Below are 24,299 nucleotides of genomic sequence, written 5' to 3' on the forward strand. Positions count from 1 at the left end.
CACCGGGCAAGCCCTCACCGGGTAGATCTCTGGCTCCCAGGTAAAGCCAAATCCTGAGTATGCTAGTGCTAGGATCACAGAGAAAGGACAGGGACAGAGAGCTGCTGTCTTGGTAAAGGCCTGAAACGGCTAATTCCTAAGAGGGTCTGCACTTTCAGTTATGACTGACTGTGAGTGGGGAAGATGATGATTTTCTGTACCCAGCATACCTTGCGATGTGCTTAGGCAAATGAGGAGAGAGCCCCACCAATCCCTTGCCACTCCGCTGAAAGCTCCTCCTCTGCATAAAGAGAGCACTTTCACAAGGGAGCAGAGTGGCGCAGCGGAAGCGTGCTGGGCCCATAACCCAGAGGTCGATGGATCGAAACCATCCTCTGCTAATATTGCTTGATTTTTCTTCCTAGGACTAATCTGTCATTTCCACCCTGCCAGCAAGGAAAAGCGCAGGCTTGTGCTAGCTATGTGAGAAAAGACTTCTCAACTATCTGTCTCTGCTGTAAATCAAGAGAGTGATCGTCAAAGGATCAACCCTATACTTTGAAAGTAAAGATACCCAATTAGAAGCATAAATGACAGGTGGGACCTTCACACGTTTTTCGGGGCATGCTTTGAACTTAATTCTTCCCTTTTTGTTCTGCTTTTATCAATCTCCTATGCATTTCATGGAATTTACTCCCTTTCTCTTCGCTGCTTTGCTTCCGATGCTGCCCATATGCTCATTTCCACTATTTGTACTGCTGCTTTCCATTTCTTCTCTTCTGCACAGCTTTGTCCTTGGTTTCAATCCCCAGTTCTTTACCCTCTGCAAGACAATTTCTACAGCTTTTCATGTTGGTATCCACACCAAATGCACGATTGGAACCGGTGCAAGATTGCCACTGCACTCGGCGTTGTAACATCTGGAACCTAGAGGACACACACCAGAGGGCGTTGGTGGTATAGTGGTGAGCATAGCTGCCTTCCAAGCAGTTGACCCGGGTTCGATTCCCGGCCAACGCAGTGCAAATATTTATATATTCTCCAAGCAGGATATATTTTAATGCAACATGTCACAAAACTGAAATATCAGAAACAGAATAATCAGCCGTTATATAAAAAAATAATCAAACACGTAGGTAGACATCTCGATCGCCTCATCTGCTACATTCATTGTCCCAATATATGCTATTTTCCATAAAGCACTCACCACTCACATGTGCTGATAATAAATATTTTGCTGGGGGCAGGCAATGAAAGGGCTGCGCCCCGACCAGAAATTATAACCCCAGCATCCCTATGTTAAAAAGCATTTCTAGGCGATATCTAGCCTCTGAAAATAATAGGCAAGATCCACCGATAAATCTGGCAAAAGTCCCCAAGATTTTGTGCATACTTGTGTTCTCACCTGAATGCAGCGCCACCTTGTAACCATCGGATGTAACTGCGGCTCAGAAAAATGTTTTATCAGAGGGCAAGTTGAGAGGACTCCAAGTGGCAGATTTCCACGGAAAGAGCCTCTCACTGCAGCAGGAAGGTTGGATACTTCAAATTGGCATAGTTTCCTGTCCAGCGTCCTCTCACGTCCCGAACGCTCCCAAACGCTCAAAAGCCTCACACCGGGCAAGCCCTCACCGGGTAGATCTCTGGCTCCCAGGTAAAGCCAAATCCTGAGTATGCTAGTGCTAGGATCACAGAGAAAGGACAGGGACAGAGAGCTGCTGTCTTGGTAAAGGCCTGAAACGGCTAATTCCTAAGAGGGTCTGCACTTTCAGTTATGACTGACTGTGAGTGGGGAAGATGAAGATTTTCTGTACCCAGCATACCTTGCGATGTGCTTAGGCAAATGAGGAGAGAGCCCCACCAATCCCTTGCCACTCCGCTGAAAGCTCCTCCTCTGCATAAAGAGAGCACTTTCACAAGGGAGCAGAGTGGCGCAGCGGAAGCGTGCTGGGCCCATAACCCAGAGGTCGATGGATCGAAACCATCCTCTGCTAATATTGCTTGATTTTTCTTCCTAGGACTAATCTGTCATTTCCACCCTGCCAGCAAGGAAAAGCGCAGGCTTGTGCTAGCTATGTGAGAAAAGACTTCTCAACTATCTGTCTCTGCTGTAAATCAAGAGAGTGATCGTCAAAGGATCAACCCTATACTTTGAAAGTAAAGATACCCAATTAGAAGCATAAATGACAGGTGGGACCTTCACACGTTTTTCGGGGCATGCTTTGAATTTAATTCTTCCCTTTTTGTTCTGCTTTTATCAATCTCCTATGCATTTCATGGAATTTACTCCCTTTCTCTTCGCTGCTTTGCTTCCGATGCTGCCCATATGCTCATTTCCACTATTTGTACTGCTGCTTTCCATTTCTTCTCTTCTGCACAGCTTTATCCTTGGTTTCAATCCCCAGTTCTTTACCCTCTGCAAGACAATTTCTACAGCTTTTCATGTTGGTATCCACACCAAATGCACGATTGGAACCGGTGCAAGATTGCCACTGCACTCGGCGTTGTAACATCTGGAACCTAGAGGACACACATCAGAGGGCGTTGGTGGTATAGTGGTGAGCATAGCTGCCTTCCAAGCAGTTGACCCGGGTTCGATTCCCGGCCAACGCAGTGCAAATATTTATATATTCTCCAAGCAGGATATATTTTAATGCAACATGTCACAAAACTGAAATATCAGAAACAGAATAATCAGCCGTTATATAAAAAAATAATCAAACACGTAGGTAGACATCTCGATCGCCTCATCTGCTACATTCATTGTCCCAATATATGCTATTTTCCATAAAGCACTCACCACTCACATGTGCTGATAATAAATATTTTGCTGGGGGCAGGCAATGAAAGGGCTGCGCCCCGACCAGAAATTATAACCCCAGCATCCCTATGTTAAAAAGCATTTCTAGGCGATATCTAGCCTCTGAAAATAATAGGCAAGATCCACCGATAAATCTGGCAAAAGTCCCCAAGATTTTGTGCATACTTGTGTTCTCACCTGAATGCAGCGCCACCTTGTAACCATCGGATGTAACTGCGGCTCAGAAAAATGTTTTATCAGAGGGCAAGTTGAGAGGACTCCAAGTGGCAGATTTCCACGGAAAGAGCCTCTCACTGCAGCAGGAAGGTTGGATACTTCAAATTGGCATAGTTTCCTGTCCAGCGTCCTCTCACGTCCCGAACGCTCCCAAACGCTCAAAAGCCTCCCCTCACCGGGTAGATCTCTGGCTCCCAGGTAAAGCCAAATCCTGAGTATGCTAGTGCTAGGATCACAGAGAAAGGACAGGGACAGAGAGCTGCTGTCTTGGTAAAGGCCTGAAACGGCTAATTCCTAAGAGGGTCTGCACTTTCAGTTATGACTGACTGTGAGTGGGGAAGATGAAGATTTTCTGTACCCAGCATACCTTGCGATGTGCTTAGGCAAATGAGGAGAGAGCCCCACCAATCCCTTGCCACTCCGCTGAAAGCTCCTCCTCTGCATAAAGAGAGCACTTTCACAAGGGAGCAGAGTGGCGCAGCGGAAGCGTGCTGGGCCCATAACCCAGAGGTCGATGGATCGAAACCATCCTCTGCTAATATTGCTTGATTTTTCTTCCTAGGACTAATCTGTCATTTACACCCTGCCAGCAAGGAAAAGCGCAGGCTTGTGCTAGCTATGTGAGAAAAGACTTCTCAACTATCTGTCTCTGCTGTAAATCAAGAGAGTGATCGTCAAAGGATCAACCCTATACTTTGAAAGTAAAGATACCCAATTAGAAGCATAAATGACAGGTGGGACCTTCACACGTTTTTCGGGGCATGCTTTGAATTTAATTCTTCCCTTTTTGTTCTGCTTTTATCAATCTCCTATGCATTTCATGGAATTTACTCCCTTTCTCTTCGCTGCTTTGCTTCCGATGCTGCCCATATGCTCATTTCCACTATTTGTACTGCTGCTTTCCATTTCTTCTCTTCTGCACAGCTTTGTCCTTGGTTTCAATCCCCAGTTCTTTACCCTCTGCAAGACAATTTCTACAGCTTTTCATGTTGGTATCCACACCAAATGCACGATTGGAACCGGTGCAAGATTGCCACTGCACTCGGCGTTGTAACATCTGGAACCTAGAGGACACACATCAGAGGGCGTTGGTGGTATAGTGGTGAGCATAGCTGCCTTCCAAGCAGTTGACCCGGGTTCGATTCCCGGCCAACGCAGTGCAAATATTTATATATTCTCCAAGCAGGATATATTTTAATGCAACATGTCACAAAACTGAAATATCAGAAACAGAATAATCAGCCGTTATATAAAAAAATAAACAAACACGTAGGTAGACATCTCGATCGCCTCATCTGCTACATTCATTGTCCCAATATATGCTATTTTCCATAAAGCACTCACCACTCACATGTGCTGATAATAAATATTTTGCTGGGGGCAGGCAATGAAAGGGCTGAGCCCCGACCAGACATTATAACCCCAGCATCCCTATTTTAAAAAGCATTTCTAGGCGATATCTAGCCTCTGAAAATAATAGGCAAGATCCACCGATAAATCTGGCAAAAGTCCCCAAGATTTTGTGCATACTTGTGCTCTCACCTGAATGCAGCGCCACCTTGTAACCATCGGATGTAACTGCGGCTCAGAAAAATGTTTTATCAGAGGGCAAGTTGAGAGGACTCCAAGTGGCAGATTTCCACGGAAAGAGCCTCTCGCTGCAGCAGGAAGGTTGGATACTTCAAATTGGCATAGTTTCCTGTCCAGCGTCCTCTCACGTCCCGAACGCTCCCAAACGCTCAAAAGCCTCGCCCTCACCGGGTAGATCTCTGGCTCCCAGGTAAAGCCAAATCCTGAGTATGCTAGTGCTAGGATCACAGATAAAGGACAGGGACAGAGAGCTGCTGTCTTGGTAAAGGCCTGAAACGGCTAATTCCTAAGAGGGTCTGCACTTTCAGTTATGACTGACTGTGAGTGGGGAAGATGAAGATTTTCTGTACCCAGCATACCTTGCGATGTGCTTAGGCAAATGAGGAGAGAGCCCCACCAATCCCTTGCCACTCCGCTGAAAGCTCCTCCTCTGCATAAAGAGAGCACTTTCACAAGGGAGCAGAGTGGCGCAGCGGAAGCGTGCTTGGCCCATAACCCAGAGGTCAATGGATCGAAACCATCCTCTGCTAATATTGCTTGATTTTTCTTCCTAGGACTAATCTGTCATTTCCACCCTGCCAGCAAGGAAAAGCGCAGGCTTGTGCTAGCTATGTGAGAAAAGACTTCTCAACTATCTGTCTCTGCTGTAAATCAAGAGAGTGATCGTCAAAGGATCAACCCTATACTTTGAAAGTAAAGATACCCAATTAGAAGCATAAATGACAGGTGGGACCTTCACACGTTTTTCGGGGCATGCTTTGAATTTAATTCTTCCCTTTTTGTTCTGCTTTTATCAATCTCCTATGCATTTCATGGAATTTACTCCCTTTCTCTTCGCTGCTTTGCTTCCGATGCTGCCCATATGCTCATTTCCACTATTTGTACTGCTGCTTTCCATTTCTTCTCTTCTGCACAGCTTTATCCTTGGTTTCAATCCCCAGTTCTTTACCCACTGCAAGACAATTTCTACAGCTTTTCATGTTGGTATCCACACCAAATGCACGATTGGAACCGGTGCAAGATTGCCACTGCACTCGGCGTTGTAACATCTGGAACCTAGAGGACACACATCAGAGGGCGTTGGTGGTATAGTGGTGAGCATAGCTGCCTTCCAAGCAATTGACCCGGGTTCGATTCCCGGCCAACGCAGTGCAAATATTTATATATTCTCCAAGCAGGATATATTTTAATGCAACATGTCACAAAACTGAAATATCAGAAACAGAATAATCAGCCGTTATATAAAAAAATAATCAAACACGTAGGTAGACATCTCGATCGCCTCATCTGCTACATTCATTGTCCCAATATATGCTATTTTCCATAAAGCACTCACCACTCACATGTGCTGATAATAAATATTTTGCTGGGGGCAGGCAATGAAAGGGCTGCGCCCCGACCAGAAATTATAACCCCAGCATCCCTATGTTAAAAAGCATTTCTAGGCGATATCTAGCCTCTGAAAATAATAGGCAAGATCCACCGATAAATCTGGCAAAAGTCCCCAAGATTTTGTGCATACTTGTGTTCTCACCTGAATGCAGCGCCACCTTGTAACCATCGGATGTAACTGCGGCTCAGAAAAATGTTTTATCAGAGGGCAAGTTGAGAGGACTCCAAGTGGCAGATTTCCACGGAAAGAGCCTCTCACTGCAGCAGGAAGGTTGGATACTTCAAATTGGCATAGTTTCCTGTCCAGCGTCCTCTCACGTCCCGAACGCTCCCAAACGCTCAAAAGCCTCCCCTCACCGGGTAGATGTCTGGCTCCCAGGTAAAGCCAAATCCTGAGTATGCTAGTGCTAGGATCACAGAGAAAGGACAGGGACAGAGAGCTGCTGTCTTGGTAAAGGCCTGAAACGGCTAATTCCTAAGAGGGTCTGCACTTTCAGTTATGACTGACTGTGAGTGGGGAAGATGAAGATTTTCTGTACCCAGCATACCTTGCGATGTGCTTAGGCAAATGAGGAGAGAGCCCCACCAATCCCTTGCCACTCCGCTGAAAGCTCCTCCTCTGCATAAAGAGAGCACTTTCACAAGGGAGCAGAGTGGCGCAGCGGAAGCGTGCTGGGCCCATAACCCAGAGGTCGATGGATCGAAACCATCCTCTGCTAATATTGCTTGATTTTTCTTCCTAGGACTAATCTGTCATTTCCACCCTGCCAGCAAGGAAAAGCGCAGGCTTGTGCTAGCTATGTGAGAAAAGACTTCTCAACTATCTGTCTCTGCTGTAAATCAAGAGAGTGATCGTCAAAGGATCAACCCTATACTTTGAAAGTAAAGATACCCAATTAGAAGCATAAATGACAGGTGGGACCTTCACACGTTTTTCGGGGCATGCTTTGAATTTAATTCTTCCCTTTTTGTTCTGCTTTTATCAATCTCCTATGCATTTCATGGAATTTACTCCCTTTCTCTTCGCTGCTTTGCTTCCGATGCTGCCCATATGCTCATTTCCACTATTTGTACTGCTGCTTTCCATTTCTTCTCTTCTGCACAGCTTTATCCTTGGTTTCAATCCCCAGTTCTTTACCCACTGCAAGACAATTTCTACAGCTTTTCATGTTGGTATCCACACCAAATGCACGATTGGAACCGGTGCAAGATTGCCACTGCACTCGGCGTTGTAACATCTGGAACCTAGAGGACACACATCAGAGGGCGTTGGTGGTATAGTGGTGAGCATAGCTGCCTTCCAAGCAGTTGACCCGGGTTCGATTCCCGGCCAACGCAGTGCAAATATTTATATATTCTCCAAGCAGGATATATTTTAATGCAACATGTCACAAAACTGAAATATCAGAAACAGAATAATCAGCCGTTATATAAAAAAATAAACAAACACGTAGGTAGACATCTCGATCGCCTCATCTGCTACATTCATTGTCCCAATATATGCTATTTTCCATAAAGCACTCACCACTCACATGTGCTGATAATAAATATTTTGCTGGGGGCAGGCAATGAAAGGGCTGAGCCCCGACCAGACATTATAACCCCAGCATCCCTATTTTAAAAAGCATTTCTAGGCGATATCTAGCCTCTGAAAATAATAGGCAAGATCCACCGATAAATCTGGCAAAAGTCCCCAAGATTTTGTGCATACTTGTGCTCTCACCTGAATGCAGCGCCACCTTGTAACCATCGGATGTAACTGCGACTCAGAAAAATGTTTTATCAGAGGGCAAGTTGAGATGACTCCAAGTGGCAGATTTCCACGGAAAGAGCCTCTCGCTGCAGCAGGAAGGTTGGATACTTCAAATTGGCATAGTTTCCTGTCCAGCGTCCTCTCACGTCCCGAACGCTCCCAAACGCTCAAAAGCCTCGCCCTCACCGGGTAGATCTCTGGCTCCCAGGTAAAGCCAAATCCTGAGTATGCTAGTGCTAGGATCACAGAGAAAGGACAGGGACAGAGAGCTGCTGTCTTGGTAAAGGCCTGAAACGGCTAATTCCTAAGAGGGTCTGCACTTTCAGTTATGACTGACTGTGAGTGGGGAAGATGAAGATTTTCTGTACCCAGCATACCTTGCGATGTGCTTAGGCAAATGAGGAGAGAGCCCCACCAATCCCTTGCCACTCCGCTGAAAGCTCCTCCTCTGCATAAAGAGAGCACTTTCACAAGGGAGCAGAGTGGCGCAGCGGAAGCGTGCTGGGCCCATAACCCAGAGGTCGATGGATCGAAACCATCCTCTGCTAATATTGCTTGATTTTTCTTCCTAGGACTAATCTGTCATTTCCACCCTGCCAGCAAGGAAAAGCGCAGGCTTGTGCTAGCTATGTGAGAAAAGACTTCTCAACTATCTGTCTCTGCTGTAAATCAAGAGAGTGATCGTCAAAGGATCAACCCTATACTTTGAAAGTAAAGATACCCAATTAGAAGCATAAATGACAGGTGGGACCTTCACACGTTTTTCGGGGCATGCTTTGAATTTAATTCTTCCCTTTTTGTTCTGCTTTTATCAATCTCCTATGCATTTCATGGAATTTACTCCCTTTCTCTTCGCTGCTTTGCTTCCGATGCTGCCCATATGCTCATTTCCACTATTTGTACTGCTGCTTTCCATTTCTTCTCTTCTGCACAGCTTTATCCTTGGTTTCAATCCCCAGTTCTTTACCCACTGCAAGACAATTTCTACAGCTTTTCATGTTGGTATCCACACCAAATGCACGATTGGAACCGGTGCAAGATTGCCACTGCACTCGGCGTTGTAACATCTGGAACCTAGAGGACACACATCAGAGGGCGTTGGTGGTATAGTGGTGAGCATAGCTGCCTTCCAAGCAGTTGACCCGGGTTCGATTCCCGGCCAACGCAGTGCAAATATTTATATATTCTCCAAGCAGGATATATTTTAATGCAACATGTCACAAAACTGAAATATCAGAAACAGAATAATCAGCCGTTATATAAAAAAATAATCAAACACGTAGGTAGACATCTCGATCGCCTCATCTGCTACATTCATTGTCCCAATATATGCTATTTTCCATAAAGCACTCACCACTCACATGTGCTGATAATAAATATTTTGCTGGGGGCAGGCAATGAAAGGGCTGCGCCCCGACCAGAAATTATAACCCCAGCATCCCTATGTTAAAAAGCATTTCTAGGCGATATCTAGCCTCTGAAAATAATAGGCAAGATCCACCGATAAATCTGGCAAAAGTCCCCAAGATTTTGTGCATACTTGTGTTCTCACCTGAATGCAGCGCCACCTTGTAACCATCGGATGTAACTGCGGCTCAGAAAAATGTTTTATCAGAGGGCAAGTTGAGAGGACTCCAAGTGGCAGATTTCCACGGAAAGAGCCTCTCACTGCAGCAGGAAGGTTGGATACTTCAAATTGGCATAGTTTCCTGTCCAGCGTCCTCTCACGTCCCGAACGCTCCCAAACGCTCAAAAGCCTCACACCGGGCAAGCCCTCACCGGGTAGATCTCTGGCTCCCAGGTAAAGCCAAATCCTGAGTATGCTAGTGCTAGGATCACAGAGAAAGGACAGGGACAGAGAGCTGCTGTCTTGGTAAAGGCCTGAAACGGCTAATTCCTAAGAGGGTCTGCACTTTCAGTTATGACTGACTGTGAGTGGGGAAGATGAAGATTTTCTGTACCCAGCATACCTTGCGATGTGCTTAGGCAAATGAGGAGAGAGCCCCACCAATCCCTTGCCACTCCGCTGAAAGCTCCTCCTCTGCATAAAGAGAGCACTTTCACAAGGGAGCAGAGTGGCGCAGCGGAAGCGTGCTGGGCCCATAACCCAGAGGTCGATGGATCGAAACCATCCTCTGCTAATATTGCTTGATTTTTCTTCCTAGGACTAATCTGTCATTTCCACCCTGCCAGCAAGGAAAAGCGCAGGCTTGTGCTAGCTATGTGAGAAAAGACTTCTCAACTATCTGTCTCTGCTGTAAATCAAGAGAGTGATCGTCAAAGGATCAACCCTATACTTTGAAAGTAAAGATACCCAATTAGAAGCATAAATGACAGGTGGGACCTTCACACGTTTTTCAGGGGCATGCTTTGAATTTAATTCTTCCCTTTTTGTTCTGCTTTTATCAATCTCCTATGCATTTCATGGAATTTACTCCCTTTCTCTTCGCTGCTTTGCTTCCGATGCTGCCCATATGCTCATTTCCACTATTTGTACTGCTGCTTTCCATTTCTTCTCTTCTGCACAGCTTTATCCTTGGTTTCAATCCCCAGTTCTTTACCCTCTGCAAGACAATTTCTACAGCTTTTCATGTTGGTATCCACACCAAATGCACGATTGGAACCGGTGCAAGATTGCCACTGCACTCGGCGTTGTAACATCTGGAACCTAGAGGAGACACATCAGAGGGTGTTGGTGGTATAGTGGTGAGCATAGCTGCCTTCCAAGCAGTTGACCCGGGTTCGATTCCCGGCCAACGCAGTGCAAATATTTATATATTCTCCAAGCAGGATATATTTTAATGCAACATGTCACAAAACTGAAATATCAGAAACAGAATAATCAGCCGTTATATAAAAAAATAAACAAACACGTAGGTAGACATCTCGATCGCCTCATCTGCTACATTCATTGTCCCAATATATGCTATTTTCCATAAAGCACTCACCACTCACATGTGCTGATAATAAATATTTTGCTGGGGGCAGGCAATGAAAGGGCTGAGCCCCGACCAGACATTATAACCCCAGCATCCCTATTTTAAAAAGCATTTCTAGGCGATATCTAGCCTCTGAAATTAATAGGCAAGATCCACCGATAAATCTGGCAAAAGTCCCCAAGATTTTGTGCATACTTGTGCTCTCACCTGAATGCAGCGCCACCTTGTAACCATCGGATGTAACTGCGACTCAGAAAAATGTTTTATCAGAGGGCAAGTTGAGATGACTCCAAGTGGCAGATTTCCACGGAAAGAGCCTCTCGCTGCAGCAGGAAGGTTGGATACTTCAAATTGGCATAGTTTCCTGTCCAGCGTCCTCTCACGTCCCGAACGCTCCCAAACGCTCAAAAGCCTCACACCGGGCAAGCCCTCACCGGGTAGATCTCTGGCTCCCAGGTAAAGCCAAATCCTGAGTATGCTAGTGCTAGGATCACAGAGAAAGGACAGGGACAGAGAGCTGCTGTCTTGGTAAAGGCCTGAAACGGCTAATTCCTAAGAGGGTCTGCACTTTCAGTTATGACTGACTGTGAGTGGGGAAGATGAAGATTTTCTGTACCCAGCATACCTTGCGATGTGCTTAGGCAAATGAGGAGAGAGCCCCACCAATCCCTTGCCACTCCGCTGAAAGCTCCTCCTCTGCATAAAGAGAGCACTTTCACAAGGGAGCAGAGTGGCGCAGCGGAAGCGTGCTGGGCCCATAACCCAGAGGTCGATGGATCGAAACCATCCTCTGCTAATATTGCTTGATTTTTCTTCCTAGGACTAATCTGTCATTTCCACCCTGCCAGCAAGGAAAAGCGCAGGCTTGTGCTAGCTATGTGAGAAAAGACTTCTCAACTATCTGTCTCTGCTGTAAATCAAGAGAGTGATCGTCAAAGGATCAACCCTATACTTTGAAAGTAAAGATACCCAATTAGAAGCATAAATGACAGGTGGGACCTTCACACGTTTTTCGGGGCATGCTTTGAACTTAATTCTTCCCTTTTTGTTCTGCTTTTATCAATCTCCTATGCATTTCATGGAATTTACTCCCTTTCTCTTCGCTGCTTTGCTTCCGATGCTGCCCATATGCTCATTTCCACTATTTGTACTGCTGCTTTCCATTTCTTCTCTTCTGCACAGCTTTGTCCTTGGTTTCAATCCCCAGTTCTTTACCCTCTGCAAGACAATTTCTACAGCTTTTCATGTTGGTATCCACACCAAATGCACGATTGGAACCGGTGCAAGATTGCCACTGCACTCGGCGTTGTAACATCTGGAACCTAGAGGACACACATCAGAGGGCGTTGGTGGTATAGTGGTGAGCATAGCTGCCTTCCAAGCAGTTGACCCGGGTTCGATTCCCGGCCAACGCAGTGCAAATATTTATATATTCTCCAAGCAGGATATATTTTAATGCAACATGTCACAAAACTGAAATATCAGAAACAGAATAATCAGCCGTTATATAAAAAAATAATCAAACACGTAGGTAGACATCTCGATCGCCTCATCTGCTACATTCATTGTCCCAATATATGCTATTTTCCATAAAGCACTCACCACTCACATGTGCTGATAATAAATATTTTGCTGGGGGCAGGCAATGAAAGGGCTGCGCCCCGACCAGAAATTATAACCCCAGCATCCCTATGTTAAAAAGCATTTCTAGGCGATATCTAGCCTCTGAAAATAATAGGCAAGATCCACCGATAAATCTGGCAAAAGTCCCCAAGATTTTGTGCATACTTGTGTTCTCACCTGAATGCAGCGCCACCTTGTAACCATCGGATGTAACTGCGGCTCAGAAAAATGTTTTATCAGAGGGCAAGTTGAGAGGACTCCAAGTGGCAGATTTCCACGGAAAGAGCCTCTCACTGCAGCAGGAAGGTTGGATACTTCAAATTGGCATAGTTTCCTGTCCAGCGTCCTCTCACGTCCCGAACGCTCCCAAACGCTCAAAAGCCTCACACCGGGCAAGCCCTCACCGGGTAGATCTCTGGCTCCCAGGTAAAGCCAAATCCTGAGTATGCTAGTGCTAGGATCACAGAGAAAGGACAGGGACAGAGAGCTGCTGTCTTGGTAAAGGCCTGAAACGGCTAATTCCTAAGAGGGTCTGCACTTTCAGTTATGACTGACTGTGAGTGGGGAAGATGAAGATTTTCTGTACCCAGCATACCTTGCGATGTGCTTAGGCAAATGAGGAGAGAGCCCCACCAATCCCTTGCCACTCCGCTGAAAGCTCCTCCTCTGCATAAAGAGAGCACTTTCACAAGGGAGCAGAGTGGCGCAGCGGAAGCGTGCTGGGCCCATAACCCAGAGGTCGATGGATCGAAACCATCCTCTGCTAATATTGCTTGATTTTTCTTCCTAGGACTAATCTGTCATTTCCACCCTGCCAGCAAGGAAAAGCGCAGGCTTGTGCTAGCTATGTGAGAAAAGACTTCTCAACTATCTGTCTCTGCTGTAAATCAAGAGAGTGATCGTCAAAGGATCAACCCTATACTTTGAAAGTAAAGATACCCAATTAGAAGCATAAATGACAGGTGGGACCTTCACACGTTTTTCGGGGCATGCTTTGAATTTAATTCTTCCCTTTTTGTTCTGCTTTTATCAATCTCCTATGCATTTCATGGAATTTACTCCCTTTCTCTTCGCTGCTTTGCTTCCGATGCTGCCCATATGCTCATTTCCACTATTTGTACTGCTGCTTTCCATTTCTTCTCTTCTGCACAGCTTTATCCTTGGTTTCAATCCCCAGTTCTTTACCCTCTGCAAGACAATTTCTACAGCTTTTCATGTTGGTATCCACACCAAATGCACGATTGGAACCGGTGCAAGATTGCCACTGCACTCGGCGTTGTAACATCTGGAACCTAGAGGACACACATCAGAGGGCGTTGGTGGTATAGTGGTGAGCATAGCTGCCTTCCAAGCAGTTGACCCGGGTTCGATTCCCGGCCAACGCAGTGCAAATATTTATATATTCTCCAAGCAGGATATATTTTAATGCAACATGTCACAAAACTGAAATATCAGAAACAGAATAATCAGCCGTTATATAAAAAAATAATCAAACACGTAGGTAGACATCTCGATCGCCTCATCTGCTACATTCATTGTCCCAATATATGCTATTTTCCATAAAGCACTCACCACTCACATGTGCTGATAATAAATATTTTGCTGGGGGCAGGCAATGAAAGGGCTGCGCCCCGACCAGAAATTATAACCCCAGCATCCCTATGTTAAAAAGCATTTCTAGGCGATATCTAGCCTCTGAAAATAATAGGCAAGATCCACCGATAAATCTGGCAAAAGTCCCCAAGATTTTGTGCATACTTGTGTTCTCACCTGAATGCAGCGCCACCTTGTAACCATCGGATGTAACTGCGGCTCAGAAAAATGTTTTATCAGAGGGCAAGTTGAGAGGACTCCAAGTGGCAGATTTCCACGGAAAGAGCCTCTCACTGCAGCAGGAAGGTTGGATACTTCAAATTGGCATAGTTTCCTGTCCAGCGTCCTCTCACGTCCCGAACGCTCCCAAACGCTCAAAAGCCTCCCCTCACCGGGTAGATCTCTGGCTCCCAGGTAAAGCCAAATCCTGAGTATGCTAGTGCTAGGATCACAGAGAAAGGACAGGGACAGAGAGCTGCTGTCTTGGTAAAGGCCTGAAACGGCTAATTCCTAAGAGGGTCTGCACTTTCAGTTATGACTGACTGTGAGTGGGGAAGATGAAGATTTTCTGTACCCAGCATACCTTGCGATGTGCTTAGGCAAATGAGGAGAGAGCCCCACCAATCCCTTGCCACTCCGCTGAAAGCTCCTCCTCTGCATAAAGAGAGCACTTTCACAAGGGAGCAGAGTGGCGCAGCGGAAGCGTGCTGGGCCCATAACCCAGAGGTCGATGGATCGAAACCATCCTCTGCTAATATTGCTTGATTTTTCTTCCTAGGACTAATCTGTCATTTACACCCTGCCAGCAAGGAAAAGCGCAGGCTTGTGCTAGCTATGTGAGAAAAGACTTCTCAACTATCTGTCTCTGCTGTAAATCAAGAGAGTGATCGTCAAAGGATCAACCCTATACTTTGAAAGTAAAGATACCCAATTAGAAGCATAAATGACAGGTGGGACCTTCACACGTTTTTCGGGGCATGCTTTGAATTTAATTCTTCCCTTTTTGTTCTGCTTTTATCAATCTCCTATGCATTTCATGGAATTTACTCCCTTTCTCTTCGCTGCTTTGCTTCCGATGCTGCCCATATGCTCATTTCCACTATTTGTACTGCTGCTTTCCATTTCTTCTCTTCTGCACAGCTTTGTCCTTGCTTTCAATCCCCAGTTCTTTACCCTCTGCAAGACAATTTCTACAGCTTTTCATGTTGGTATCCACACCAAATGCACGATTGGAACCGGTGCAAGATTGCCACTGCACTCGGCGTTGTAACATCTGGAACCTAGAGGACACACATCAGAGGGCGTTGGTGGTATAGTGGTGAGCATAGCTGCCTTCCAAGCAGTTGACCCGGGTTCGATTCCCGGCCAACGCAGTGCAAATATTTATATATTCTCCAAGCAGGATATATTTTAATGCAACATGTCACAAAACTGAAATATCAGAAACAGAATAATCAGCCGTTATATAAAAAAATAAACAAACACGTAGGTAGACATCTCGATCGCCTCATCTGCTACATTCATTGTCCCAATATATGCTATTTTCCATAAAGCACTCACCACTCACATGTGCTGATAATAAATATTTTGCTGGGGGCAGGCAATGAAAGGGCTGAGCCCCGACCAGACATTATAACCCCAGCATCCCTATTTTAAAAAGCATTTCTAGGCGATATCTAGCCTCTGAAAATAATAGGCAAGATCCACCGATAAATCTGGCAAAAGTCCCCAAGATTTTGTGCATACTTGTGCTCTCACCTGAATGCAGCGCCACCTTGTAACCATCGGATGTAACTGCGGCTCAGAAAAATGTTTTATCAGAGGGCAAGTTGAGAGGACTCCAAGTGGCAGATTTCCACGGAAAGAGCCTCTCGCTGCAGCAGGAAGGTTGGATACTTCAAATTGGCATAGTTTCCTGTCCAGCGTCCTCTCACGTCCCGAACGCTCCCAAACGCTCAAAAGCCTCGCCCTCACCGGGTAGATCTCTGGCTCCCAGGTAAAGCCAAATCCTGAGTATGCTAGTGCTAGGATCACAGATAAAGGACAGGGACAGAGAGCTGCTGTCTTGGTAAAGGCCTGAAACGGCTAATTCCTAAGAGGGTCTGCACTTTCAGTTATGACTGACTGTGAGTGGGGAAGATGAAGATTTTCTGTACCCAGCATACCTTGCGATGTGCTTAGGCAAATGAGGAGAGAGCCCCACCAATCCCTTGCCACTCCGCTGAAAGCTCCTCCTCTGCATAAAGAGAGCACTTTCACAAGGGAGCAGAGTGGCGCAGCGGAAGCGTGCTTGGCCCATAACCCAGAGGTCAATGGATCGAAACCATCCTCTGCTAATATTGCTTGATTTTTCTTCCTAGGACTAATCTGTCATTTCCACCCTGCCAGCAAGGAAAAGCGCAGGCTTGTGCTAGCTATGTGAGAAAAGACTTCTCAACTATCTGTCTCTGCTGTAAATCAAGAGAGTGATCGTCAAAGGATCAACCCTATACTTTGAAAGTAAAGATACCCAATTAGAAGCATAAATGACAGGTGGGACCTTCACACGTTTTTCGGGGCATGCTTTGAATTTAATTCTTCCCTTTTTGTTCTGCTTTTATCAATCTCCTATGCATTTCATGGAATTTACTCCCTTTCTCTTCGCTGCTTTGCTTCCGATGCTGCCCATATGCTCATTTCCACTATTTGTACTGCTGCTTTCCATTTCTTCTCTTCTGCACAGCTTTATCCTTGGTTTCAATCCCCAGTTCTTTACCCACTGCAAGACAATTTCTACAGCTTTTCATGTTGGTATCCACACCAAATGCACGATTGGAACCGGTGCAAGATTGCCACTGCACTCGGCGTTGTAACATCTGGAACCTAGAGGACACACATCAGAGGGCGTTGGTGGTATAGTGGTGAGCATAGCTGCCTTCCAAGCAATTGACCCGGGTTCGATTCCCGGCCAACGCAGTGCAAATATTTATATATTCTCCAAGCAGGATATATTTTAATGCAACATGTCACAAAACTGAAATATCAGAAACAGAATAATCAGCCGTTATATAAAAAAATAATCAAACACGTAGGTAGACATCTCGATCGCCTCATCTGCTACATTCATTGTCCCAATATATGCTATTTTCCATAAAGCACTCACCACTCACATGTGCTGATAATAAATATTTTGCTGGGGGCAGGCAATGAAAGGGCTGCGCCCCGACCAGAAATTATAACCCCAGCATCCCTATGTTAAAAAGCATTTCTAGGCGATATCTAGCCTCTGAAAATAATAGGCAAGATCCACCGATAAATCTGGCAAAAGTCCCCAAGATTTTGTGCATACTTGTGTTCTCACCTGAATGCAGCGCCACCTTGTAACCATCGGATGTAACTGCGGCTCAGAAAAATGTTTTATCAGAGGGCAAGTTGAGAGGACTCCAAGTGGCAGATTTCCACGGAAAGAGCCTCTCACTGCAGCAGGAAGGTTGGATACTTCAAATTGGCATAGTTTCCTGTCCAGCGTCCTCTCACGTCCCGAACGCTCCCAAACGCTCAAAAGCCTCCCCTCACCGGGTAGATGTCTGGCTCCCAGGTAAAGCCAAATCCTGAGTATGCTAGTGCTAGGATCACAGAGAAAGGACAGGGACAGAGAGCTGCTGTCTTGGTAAAGGCCTGAAACGGCTAATTCCTAAGAGGGTCTGCACTTTCAGTTATGACTGACTGTGAGTGGGGAAGATGAAGATTTTCTGTACCCAGCATACCTTGCGATGTGCTTAGGCAAATGAGGAGAGAGCCCCACCAATCCCTTGCCACTCCGCTGAAAGCTCCTCCTCTGCATAAAGAGAGCACTTTCACAAGGGAGCAGAGTGGCGCAGCGGAAGCGTGCTGGGCCCATAACCCAGAGGTCGATGGATCGAAACCATCCTCTGCTAATATTGCTTGATTTTTCTTCCTAGGACTAATCTGTCATTTCCACCCTGCCAGCAAGGAAAAGCGCAGGCTTGTGCTAGCTATGTGAGAAAAGACTTCTCAACTATCTGTCTCTGCTGTAAATCAAGAGAGTGATCGTCAAAGGATCAACCCTATACTTTGAAAGTAAAGATACCCAATTAGAAGCATAAATGACAGGTGGGACCTTCACACGTTTTTCGGGGCATGCTTTGAATTTAATTCTTCCCTTTTTGTTCTGCTTTTATCAATCTCCTATGCATTTCATGGAATTTACTCCCTTTCTCTTCGCTGCTTTGCTTCCGATGCTGCCCATATGCTCATTTCCACTATTTGTACTGCTGCTTTCCATTTCTTCTCTTCTGCACAGCTTTATCCTTGGTTTCAATCCCCAGTTCTTTACCCACTGCAAGACAATTTCTACAGCTTTTCATGTTGGTATCCACACCAAATGCACGATTGGAACCGGTGCAAGATTGCCACTGCACTCGGCGTTGTAACATCTGGAACCTAGAGGACACACATCAGAGGGCGTTGGTGGTATAGTGGTGAGCATAGCTGCCTTCCAAGCAGTTGACCCGGGTTCGATTCCCGGCCAACGCAGTGCAAATATTTATATATTCTCCAAGCAGGATATATTTTAATGCAACATGTCACAAAACTGAAATATCAGAAACAGAATAATCAGCCGTTATATAAAAAAATAAACAAACACGTAGGTAGACATCTCGATCGCCTCATCTGCTACATTCATTGTCCCAATATATGCTATTTTCCATAAAGCACTCACCACTCACATGTGCTGATAATAAATATTTTGCTGGGGGCAGGCAATGAAAGGGCTGAGCCCCGACCAGACATTATAACCCCAGCATCCCTATTTTAAAAAGCATTTCTAGGCGATATCTAGCCTCTGAAAATAATAGGCAAGATCCACCGATAAATCTGGCAAAAGTCCCCAAGATTTTGTGCATACTTGTGCTCTCACCTGAATGCAGCGCCACCTTGTAACCATCGGATGTAACTGCGACTCAGAAAAATGTTTTATCAGAGGGCAAGTTGAGATGACTCCAAGTGGCAGATTTCCACGGAAAGAGCCTCTCGCTGCAGCAGGAAGGTTGGATACTTCAAATTGGCATAGTTTCCTGTCCAGCGTCCTCTCACGTCCCGAACGCTCCCAAACGCTCAAAAGCCTCGCCCTCACCGGGTAGATCTCTGGCTCCCAGGTAAAGCCAAATCCTGAGTATGCTAGTGCTAGGATCACAGAGAAAGGACAGGGACAGAGAGCTGCTGTCTTGGTAAAGGCCTGAAACGGCTAATTCCTAAGAGGGTCTGCACTTTCAGTTATGACTGACTGTGAGTGGGGAAGATGAAGATTTTCTGTACCCAGCATACCTTGCGATGTGCTTAGGCAAATGAGGAGAGAGCCCCACCAATCCCTTGCCACTCCGCTGAAAGCTCCTCCTCTGCATAAAGAGAGCACTTTCACAAGGGAGCAGAGTGGCGCAGCGGAAGCGTGCTGGGCCCATAACCCAGAGGTCGATGGATCGAAACCATCCTCTGCTAATATTGCTTGATTTTTCTTCCTAGGACTAATCTGTCATTTCCACCCTGCCAGCAAGGAAAAGCGCAGGCTTGTGCTAGCTATGTGAGAAAAGACTTCTCAACTATCTGTCTCTGCTGTAAATCAAGAGAGTGATCGTCAAAGGATCAACCCTATACTTTGAAAGTAAAGATACCCAATTAGAAGCATAAATGACAGGTGGGACCTTCACACGTTTTTCGGGGCATGCTTTGAATTTAATTCTTCCCTTTTTGTTCTGCTTTTATCAATCTCCTATGCATTTCATGGAATTTACTCCCTTTCTCTTCGCTGCTTTGCTTCCGATGCTGCCCATATGCTCATTTCCACTATTTGTACTGCTGCTTTCCATTTCTTCTCTTCTGCACAGCTTTATCCTTGGTTTCAATCCCCAGTTCTTTACCCACTGCAAGACAATTTCTACAGCTTTTCATGTTGGTATCCACACCAAATGCACGATTGGAACCGGTGCAAGATTGCCACTGCACTCGGCGTTGTAACATCTGGAACCTAGAGGACACACATCAGAGGGCGTTGGTGGTATAGTGGTGAGCATAGCTGCCTTCCAAGCAGTTGACCCGGGTTCGATTCCCGGCCAACGCAGTGCAAATATTTATATATTCTCCAAGCAGGATATATTTTAATGCAACATGTCACAAAACTGAAATATCAGAAACAGAATAATCAGCCGTTATATAAAAAAATAATCAAACACGTAGGTAGACATCTCGATCGCCTCATCTGCTACATTCATTGTCCCAATATATGCTATTTTCCATAAAGCACTCACCACTCACATGTGCTGATAATAAATATTTTGCTGGGGGCAGGCAATGAAAGGGCTGCGCCCCGACCAGAAATTATAACCCCAGCATCCCTATGTTAAAAAGCATTTCTAGGCGATATCTAGCCTCTGAAAATAATAGGCAAGATCCACCGATAAATCTGGCAAAAGTCCCCAAGATTTTGTGCATACTTGTGTTCTCACCTGAATGCAGCGCCACCTTGTAACCATCGGATGTAACTGCGGCTCAGAAAAATGTTTTATCAGAGGGCAAGTTGAGAGGACTCCAAGTGGCAGATTTCCACGGAAAGAGCCTCTCACTGCAGCAGGAAGGTTGGATACTTCAAATTGGCATAGTTTCCTGTCCAGCGTCCCGAACGCTCCCAAACGCTCAAAAGCCTCACACCGGGCAAGCCCTCACCGGGTAGATCTCTGGCTCCCAGGTAAAGCCAAATCCTGAGTATGCTAGTGCTAGGATCACAGAGAAAGGACAGGGACAGAGAGCTGCTGTCTTGGTAAAGGCCTGAAACGGCTAATTCCTAAGAGGGTCTGCACTTTCAGTTATGACTGACTGTGAGTGGGGAAGATGAAGATTTTCTGTACCCAGCATACCTTGCGATGTGCTTAGGCAAATGAGGAGAGAGCCCCACCAATCCCTTGCCACTCCGCTGAAAGCTCCTCCTCTGCATAAAGAGAGCACTTTCACAAGGGAGCAGAGTGGCGCAGCGGAAGCGTGCTGGGCCCATAACCCAGAGGTCGATGGATCGAAACCATCCTCTGCTAATATTGCTTGATTTTTCTTCCTAGGACTAATCTGTCATTTCCACCCTGCCAGCAAGGAAAAGCGCAGGCTTGTGCTAGCTATGTGAGAAAAGACTTCTCAACTATCTGTCTCTGCTGTAAATCAAGAGAGTGATCGTCAAAGGATCAACCCTATACTTTGAAAGTAAAGATACCCAATTAGAAGCATAAATGACAGGTGGGACCTTCACACGTTTTTCAGGGGCATGCTTTGAATTTAATTCTTCCCTTTTTGTTCTGCTTTTATCAATCTCCTATGCATTTCATGGAATTTACTCCCTTTCTCTTCGCTGCTTTGCTTCCGATGCTGCCCATATGCTCATTTCCACTATTTGTACTGCTGCTTTCCATTTCTTCTCTTCTGCACAGCTTTATCCTTGGTTTCAATCCCCAGTTCTTTACCCTCTGCAAGACAATTTCTACAGCTTTTCATGTTGGTATCCACACCAAATGCACGATTGGAACCGGTGCAAGATTGCCACTGCACTCGGCGTTGTAACATCTGGAACCTAGAGGAGACACATCAGAGGGTGTTGGTGGTATAGTGGTGAGCATAGCTGCCTTCCAAGCAGTTGACCCGGGTTCGATTCCCGGCCAACGCAGTGCAAATATTTATATATTCTCCAAGCAGGATATATTTTAATGCAACATGTCACAAAACTGAAATATCAGAAACAGAATAATCAGCCGTTATATAAAAAAATAAACAAACACGTAGGTAGACATCTCGATCGCCTCATCTGCTACATTCATTGTCCCAATATATGCTATTTTCCATAAAGCACTCACCACTCACATGTGCTGATAATAAATATTTTGCTGGGGGCAGGCAATGAAAGGGCTGAGCCCCGACCAGACATTATAACCCCAGCATCCCTATTTTAAAAAGCATTTCTAGGCGATATCTAGCCTCTGAAATTAATAGGCAAGATCCACCGATAAATCTGGCAAAAGTCCCCAAGATTTTGTGCATACTTGTGCTCTCACCTGAATGCAGCGCCACCTTGTAACCATCGGATGTAACTGCGACTCAGAAAAATGTTTTATCAGAGGGCAAGTTGAGATGACTCCAAGTGGCAGATTTCCACGGAAAGAGCCTCTCGCTGCAGCAGGAAGGTTGGATACTTCAAATTGGCATAGTTTCCTGTCCAGCGTCCTCTCACGTCCCGAACGCTCCCAAACGCTCAAAAGCCTCACACCGGGCAAGCCCTCACCGGGTAGATCTCTGGCTCCCAGGTAAAGCCAAATCCTGAGTATGCTAGTGCTAGGATCACAGAGAAAGGACAGGGACAGAGAGCTGCTGTCTTGGTAAAGGCCTGAAACGGCTAATTCCTAAGAGGGTCTGCACTTTCAGTTATGACTGACTGTGAGTGGGGAAGATGAAGATTTTCTGTACCCAGCATACCTTGCGATGTGCTTAGGCAAATGAGGAGAGAGCCCCACCAATCCCTTGCCACTCCGCTGAAAGCTCCTCCTCTGCATAAAGAGAGCACTTTCACAAGGGAGCAGAGTGGCGCAGCGGAAGCGTGCTGGGCCCATAACCCAGAGGTCGATGGATCGAAACCATCCTCTGCTAATATTGCTTGATTTTTCTTCCTAGGACTAATCTGTCATTTCCACCCTGCCAGCAAGGAAAAGCGCAGGCTTGTGCTAGCTATGTGAGAAAAGACTTCTCAACTATCTGTCTCTGCTGTAAATCAAGAGAGTGATCGTCAAAGGATCAACCCTATACTTTGAAAGTAAAGATACCCAATTAGAAGCATAAATGACAGGTGGGACCTTCACACGTTTTTCGGGGCATGCTTTGAATTTAATTCTTCCCTTTTTGTTCTGCTTTTATCAATCTCCTATGCATTTCATGGAATTTACTCCCTTTCTCTTCGCTGCTTTGCTTCCGATGCTGCCCATATGCTCATTTCCACTATTTGTACTGCTGCTTTCCATTTCTTCTCTTCTGCACAGCTTTATCCTTGGTTTCAATCCCCAGTTCTTTACCCTCTGCAAGACAATTTCTACAGCTTTTCATGTTGGTATCCACACCAAATGCACGATTGGAACCGGTGCAAGATTGCCACTGCACTCGGCGTTGTAACATCTGGAACCTAGAGGACACACATCAGAGGGTGTTGGAGGTATAGTGGTGAGCATAGCTGCCTTCCAAGCAGTTGACCCGGGTTCGATTCCCGGCCAACGCAGTGCAAATATTTATATATTCTCCAAGCAGGATATATTTTAATGCAACATGTCACAAAACTGAAATATCAGAAACAGAATAATCAGCCGTTATATAAAAAAATAAACAAACACGTAGGTAGACATCTCGATCGCCTCATCTGCTACATTCATTGTCCCAATATATGCTATTTTCCATAAAGCACTCACCACTCACATGTGCTGATAATAAATATTTTGCTGGGGGCAGGCAATGAAAGGGCTGAGCCCCGACCAGACATTATAACCCCAGCATCCCTATTTTAAAAAGCATTTCTAGGCGATATCTAGCCTCTGAAAATAATAGGCAAGATCCACCGATAAATCTGGCAAAAGTCCCCAAGATTTTGTGCATACTTGTGCTCTCACCTGAATGCAGCGCCACCTTGTAACCATCGGATGTAACTGCGACTCAGAAAAATGTTTTATCAGAGGGCAAGTTGAGATGACTCCAAGTGGCAGATTTCCACGGAAAGAGCCTCTCGCTGCAGCAGGAAGGTTGGATACTTCAAATTGGCATAGTTTCCTGTCCAGCGTCCTCTCACGTCCCGAACGCTCCCAAACGCTCAAAAGCCTCACACCGGGCAAGCCCTCACCGGGTAGATCTCTGGCTCCCAGGTAAAGCCAAATCCTGAGTATGCTAGTGCTAGGATCACAGAGAAAGGACAGGGACAGAGAGCTGCTGTCTTGGTAAAGGCCTGAAACGGCTAATTCCTAAGAGGGTCTGCACTTTCAGTTATGACTGACTGTGAGTGGGGAAGATGAAGATTTTCTGTACCCAGCATACCTTGCGATGTGCTTAGGCAAATGAGGAGAGAGCCCCACCAATCCCTTGCCACTCCGCTGAAAGCTCCTCCTCTGCATAAAGAGAGCACTTTCACAAGGGAGCAGAGTGGCGCAGCGGAAGCGTGCTGGGCCCATAACCCAGAGGTCGATGGATCGAAACCATCCTCTGCTAATATTGCTTGATTTTTCTTCCTAGGACTAATCTGTCATTTCCACCCTGCCAGCAAGGAAAAGCGCAGGCTTGTGCTAGCTATGTGAGAAAAGACTTCTCAACTATCTGTCTCTGCTGTAAATCA

General features: G+C 45.8%; 12 non-coding genes across 12 annotated transcripts; all 12 read left to right on the plus strand.

Annotated features, from left to right (window-relative positions):
- The first annotated feature begins 927 nt into the window (after nt 1-927).
- TRNAG-UCC (transfer RNA glycine (anticodon UCC)) lies at nt 928-999 on the plus strand. The gene has a single exon. It is a non-coding gene; the product is annotated as a tRNA-Gly (tRNA).
- Nucleotides 1,000-2,520: 1,521 nt separating this feature from the next.
- Nucleotides 2,521-2,592, plus strand: TRNAG-UCC (transfer RNA glycine (anticodon UCC)). Its single transcript has one exon. It is a non-coding gene; the product is annotated as a tRNA-Gly (tRNA).
- A 1,509-nt stretch (nt 2,593-4,101) lies between these two features.
- Nucleotides 4,102-4,173, plus strand: TRNAG-UCC (transfer RNA glycine (anticodon UCC)). The gene has a single exon. It is a non-coding gene; the product is annotated as a tRNA-Gly (tRNA).
- Nucleotides 4,174-7,264: 3,091 nt separating this feature from the next.
- TRNAG-UCC (transfer RNA glycine (anticodon UCC)) lies at nt 7,265-7,336 on the plus strand. The gene has a single exon. It is a non-coding gene; the product is annotated as a tRNA-Gly (tRNA).
- Nucleotides 7,337-8,846: 1,510 nt separating this feature from the next.
- Nucleotides 8,847-8,918, plus strand: TRNAG-UCC (transfer RNA glycine (anticodon UCC)). Its single transcript has one exon. It is a non-coding gene; the product is annotated as a tRNA-Gly (tRNA).
- Nucleotides 8,919-10,440: 1,522 nt separating this feature from the next.
- Nucleotides 10,441-10,512, plus strand: TRNAG-UCC (transfer RNA glycine (anticodon UCC)). The gene has a single exon. It is a non-coding gene; the product is annotated as a tRNA-Gly (tRNA).
- A 1,521-nt stretch (nt 10,513-12,033) lies between these two features.
- TRNAG-UCC (transfer RNA glycine (anticodon UCC)) lies at nt 12,034-12,105 on the plus strand. Its single transcript has one exon. It is a non-coding gene; the product is annotated as a tRNA-Gly (tRNA).
- Nucleotides 12,106-13,626: 1,521 nt separating this feature from the next.
- TRNAG-UCC (transfer RNA glycine (anticodon UCC)) lies at nt 13,627-13,698 on the plus strand. The gene has a single exon. It is a non-coding gene; the product is annotated as a tRNA-Gly (tRNA).
- A 1,509-nt stretch (nt 13,699-15,207) lies between these two features.
- On the plus strand, nt 15,208-15,279 carry TRNAG-UCC (transfer RNA glycine (anticodon UCC)). Its single transcript has one exon. It is a non-coding gene; the product is annotated as a tRNA-Gly (tRNA).
- A 3,091-nt stretch (nt 15,280-18,370) lies between these two features.
- TRNAG-UCC (transfer RNA glycine (anticodon UCC)) lies at nt 18,371-18,442 on the plus strand. The gene has a single exon. It is a non-coding gene; the product is annotated as a tRNA-Gly (tRNA).
- A 1,510-nt stretch (nt 18,443-19,952) lies between these two features.
- On the plus strand, nt 19,953-20,024 carry TRNAG-UCC (transfer RNA glycine (anticodon UCC)). Its single transcript has one exon. It is a non-coding gene; the product is annotated as a tRNA-Gly (tRNA).
- Nucleotides 20,025-21,536: 1,512 nt separating this feature from the next.
- TRNAG-UCC (transfer RNA glycine (anticodon UCC)) lies at nt 21,537-21,608 on the plus strand. Its single transcript has one exon. It is a non-coding gene; the product is annotated as a tRNA-Gly (tRNA).
- Nucleotides 21,609-24,299: the final 2,691 nt, after the last annotated feature.

Source organism: Triturus cristatus, chromosome 11 (assembly GCF_964204655.1).
Source record: "Triturus cristatus chromosome 11, aTriCri1.1, whole genome shotgun sequence".
Classification (NCBI taxonomy): Eukaryota; Metazoa; Chordata; class Amphibia; order Caudata; family Salamandridae; genus Triturus; species Triturus cristatus.